The following is a 4,811-nucleotide window of genomic DNA, read 5'->3' on the forward strand; positions in this document are numbered from 1 at the left end:
AAGGACTGTTAGGGATTTGCCCCTGTTCAGAAGAATCATTTTTGGTTTCCTCAACCAAATCATCTTTAGTTTAAGAAAAATCTTTAGGTTCATCAGACGAACCTGAAACAAGAGGCACACCTGTGTCCTCAACTGAAGGAGAGTTAACATGAGTAATAGATGAGGAAGATTTAGGAATGCTCTGTTGGTACTCTCTACCACTCCTAAGGGCATAAACAACATTACATTGGTTAGAGGGCCCTTGTTGGGTCTGACCTTGTACTATATTCAGTGGTGCATTAGTTGATGCTTGTGAACTAACAGGCTGATGATGCCTAGGGTTAGGCTCTGGTTGACTGGGTAAAGTTCCTTTTTCCCTCTCAAGCATAATTAAGACAACTTGAGTGAGTTCTCTCATAAGATTTTGATGGCTTGTCATGAGGAGGGCCAAATTTTTTGTCAAGTCACTTATTCTACTTGCCTCTCCAGTGTTGGTAAACCAAGGGGGTTGCTGATAAGATGATAGGAGAGGGGCCCTAGAAAAACTAGCCTGAGGTCCTATATTTGATCTAGGAAAAGTATTTTGGAAAAAAGATTATTGTGCAAAGGGAGGCCTTTGGAGTCCAGGTTGACCTTGATTATGGAAATTGAAAATCCCTGCTTGGTTGCCCTGATTCCAAGAGAAATTTGGGTGATTTCTCCATCCTGGATTGTAAGTATTACTATATGGATTATTCTGGTATAAGGCATTAACACTATCATTAGAAGTGCCCTCAAAGGTGTTGGGGCATTCTTCTAGGAGATGTCCAGGGGACTAACACCAAGGACAAATCTTAACCAAATTGACTGATGATGGCTCTTTAGGAACAATAGCCTCAATTCTCTTGATTAGGCTATCCAAATGGGCTTCCTTGGCTACTATTCCATCCACAAAATATCCTTTTCCTCCTATGGTTCTTTCACTCTCTTGGGTTGATTCCCACTCATGGGTTTTGTCAGCTAAGTCAAGTAAGAATTCCCATGCCTTTCCTTCATCTGTAAAGGATGTGAATCCCTCAAGGTACATAGACTCTATCATTTTTTTAGTTGGGTAATCAATACCCTCAAAAATTATTTGACATAAATGCTATAGGTCTAGGCCATAGTGAGGGAATTCTTGGAGTAGATCCTTGAATCTCTCCATAAGTTTGGAAAATGACTCACTAGGCTTTTGTCTAAACTGAAAGGTATCACTTCTAAGCTTATTGGTCTTGTGAGTTGGGAAAAGCTTCTTAAAGAAGACAACTGTGAACTGTTCCCATGAGATTATGGAATTTTTGGGTAACCCATACAACCACTTCTTAGCTAGGTCTTTCAATGCAAAAGTGATAAACCTAAGCTTAACAGCATCATCAGAAAGCTGTTGGATCTTAATTAGAACACATACCTCTTCAAATTCTCTTAGAAATAGGTATGCATCCTCAGAGGTCAACCCATGGAAGTGGGCAACATAGTGATATATTGAGATTTGAGTTCAAAATTATTGCCCTGGGCTTGTGGTAGAACTATGCAGGAAGGTTGGGCTGTTCTAGCAGGGTAGAACCTATCTTTCAGAGATTTAGGTGAAGGGTTTTGCTGTTGGTCTCCCATATTGAAGGGTTTTAAAGAGAGCAAACGTATAGGGTCACTAGTTGTTGGATCTCTTCTTTCTAACCGATTCTTAGTATTACGTACCCACCTAACACTCATGCAACAGAAAACTACCCGCAACTAAAGTAAGACAAGCACAAAAGAATGGATAGCAAAACTTTTTTTTTAATGATTTCTTTTTATTTTTTTTTGATTTTTTTTTGGCTTTTTGGGAGCTTACCGGCAGGGATCCGGGGTTGCTTAGGTCAATTCCTGAGGTACTGCTACAGGGCGAAACCTGTCTTTATCATACTGTGAGGCATGGCGACCTCCACTGATACAACTATTATTGCAAGTTGTTCTTCTCAGGAATTCAATAAAAGAAAAGGAAAAATATAAAACAAAGCAAACAAAGCACTCCGATTTACCAAAAGAAAGTGAAAAATAACATGGAACTGTCTCCCCGGCAACGGCGCCAAAAACTTGTTTGAAATTTAAAATGTAACCGCAAGCGTACGGATCAGTATAGCTACGGGTCGAACACAGAGAGAGCAGCCACTTTATTTTTTTATTTCTTTTAATAATGCGAAAGTGAACCGATTAATGGTTGTGATCTAATTCTAATTACCGTCCTAAACATATGTATCTAAAATAACGCCCTAACCATTCATCATCTAAGAATTTAAAGACGCAAGCCACGTAATTAAAATTAAATAAATAAATAAATGAAAATAAAAAACCCATGCAATTAAAAAAAATAAATAAATAAAGAAAAAAATTCTGAAATAAAAATAAAGTAAAAGAAAGGGGATAAAGCTAGAGAGAGACTCACAAGTAGGTTTCTCTACTTAGCCCGATGGATGCATCATAATATGAGCTTCCCTACTTGACCAGAGAGTCACTCTTACAAGGGTTACTCTACTTGGCTTTAGGGAAAGGGAGACAATTAAAATAAAAGCAATAAATTGATGGTTCTATGGCTAGGAGGGGCAAAGCCAACACATACACTAGCCATGAACCTTGGGGGAAAGGGATAGCAATAATGTAACGACTGAAATTAAAATCCTAAATTAAGAAAGAAAGGGTAGTCAGAAGAGGGAATGAGAGGGGGGAGAGAAGACTACTGAGGGAGTCTACTTACATGAACTTCAACCCTTGAACTGAAAACTTGATCAATTTGAAATACTACCAATACTAAAAACCAGATCTAGAATAAACCAAATCTGAAATTTCTAGTACTAGAGAAAACAAATCTGAAGAAAAAAAATTGAACTTGAAATACATGCTTCATAACTTGTTCTTGTCACCTAGACCTAAGCCGAGAACTAGAACTTGAAAATTACAACTTCAATTACTTAAATAATAAAAATAAAAGACTGAATCAAAAATAAAAGTGTTTGCATTAATTGAATAAAAGAACTTACAAAAGTGTTTAAAGCATAAACCTAGAACTAGAGATAGAGAAAGAGATAGAGCAACAAAAAAACCCTAGAAGAATAATGAATTAGAGAGGAAGATAGGGACAATTTTTTAGGGTTTTGTGGACTCCCTTTTATAGGGAATAGGAGAGAGAAAAGGACGTCCAAGTGTGGATCCCCTTGGACGATTTTGTGGTGAGGTGGAGGAGAGAAAAGAGAGAAAATGTGTAGAGAGATCTCCCACGATTTTCTTGCCTTTTTTGCCTATTTTTTCTCTTTTTTCTATTTTTCTCTCTTCTTGCACAAGAAACCCCCCTTGGCCAATTTTCCTTGCTTGGATTTGGACAATATTCTATTTTAAATGAAAAATTCCATCCATGCCCTTGTCTTTTCTTTTCTTTTCTTTTTTTCTTCTTTCCTATTTTTTGTCTTTATTTTCTCTCTCTTCTTCAAACTTGCGTACAACTATCTTGGTCGACCTCCTTTGAGTGATGAGTAGGAGAGAGAAATATTCTAAAAAAAACCTCAACAAAATAGCAGCTAAGAGGTTCGAACTTGAGACCTCCTAATAAGGAAGAGATTTTGCACACCACAACTCACAAACTACGCTAGGTAGTTATTGTTACCAAAAATGAATCTTTAATCACTTAAGGATGTGATCCATGTTGGGAAACATGTCCACACTCCTTGCCATGTTTTGGTGTTAACAAACAAACATACATCTTTAACTTGATTGATAAAGTGTGATTAGCTTGAAGAAACCCTTAGAAGGTTGAAGGTCGAATCAAGACATGAAGCTTAAAGACATGAAACAGCAAACAAGAAGGAAAGAAGATGAAGGGCCAAAGAATGGAAGATTCAAGTGAAGAAGAAGAAGACCACTAGGATAGATTAAGTTATTTTCAATGTAATTTGTAATTTCCACATACTTATATACACTCACCTCATGCATGTGCATTACATCATATTAGAATGACCATAGAGCATGCCTTGACCATGTATGGAAAGTCACTAAGTGGTGTGGAACACACAGTAACCTGACTTAAGGGTATTTTAGGGAATCTTAAGATTAGTATTAGGAGATGAATCCTCATAGAAGCTGTAGGAAATTGAGTTGTGATTCTAACGCAACTGATCTCAGATCATTCTGAAGTCGGACCAAAAAGCTATGGTCAAAACACTGATGACTAGTCAGTATGACAGCAGTCTGTCAAAACAGAGCATGTCATGTTGGCGGTCGACCGGCTGGAAGCCCGGTCCATCAGAACCACCCGAGACCATAGGCGGTCGACCGGCTGAAAGTCCCGGTCGACCGGTGCCTGCCTGGAAGTGCCCCAACGGCTATTTTTTTGCCTACAACGGCTCTTGGCGGTCGACCGACTATCAAAGGTGGTCGATCAGTGGACCCAGAATATGTCCGTTAGAGCTTGATTCTTTGCCTAAAATGCTTCACTAAGTTCACATATAAATACCCTAATCACTCTTAATTAATTATTCATTAAGAAAGAGCTTTAAGAGCATTGTTGCAAGCATTAGAGAAGATTATTTCTACTTGAGTTATTCTATTACACAAATCCCAAACAAGAGGCTCAAGTCTCAATCAAAGTCCTCTACTCTCTCCTGTGCAAGTCAAAGCCGTAAGAGAGGACTTTACAAAAGGTGCATCACTAATCATTTATTATTCATTCTCATTTGCACCACACTTGAGGTATTCCTCTTATTCCACTATTTCTTATTTTCTGTTTTTACAATTCTAGACTGTACTTAGGATTGTAAGGATACTCTTATCCTAAAAAGAGAAAGGTC

At 38.0% G+C, this 4,811-nt stretch overlaps 1 non-coding gene across 1 annotated transcript; it reads left to right on the plus strand.

Annotated features, from left to right (window-relative positions):
• The first annotated feature begins 1,115 nt into the window (after nt 1-1,115).
• LOC122064940 lies at nt 1,116-1,222 on the plus strand. The gene has a single exon (XR_006135862.1). It is a non-coding gene; the product is annotated as a small nucleolar RNA R71 (small nucleolar RNA).
• Nucleotides 1,223-4,811: the final 3,589 nt, after the last annotated feature.

The sequence above is a fragment of the Macadamia integrifolia genome, unplaced genomic scaffold, assembly GCF_013358625.1.
Source record: "Macadamia integrifolia cultivar HAES 741 unplaced genomic scaffold, SCU_Mint_v3 scaffold1829, whole genome shotgun sequence".
In the NCBI taxonomy this organism is placed as follows: Eukaryota; Viridiplantae; Streptophyta; class Magnoliopsida; order Proteales; family Proteaceae; genus Macadamia; species Macadamia integrifolia.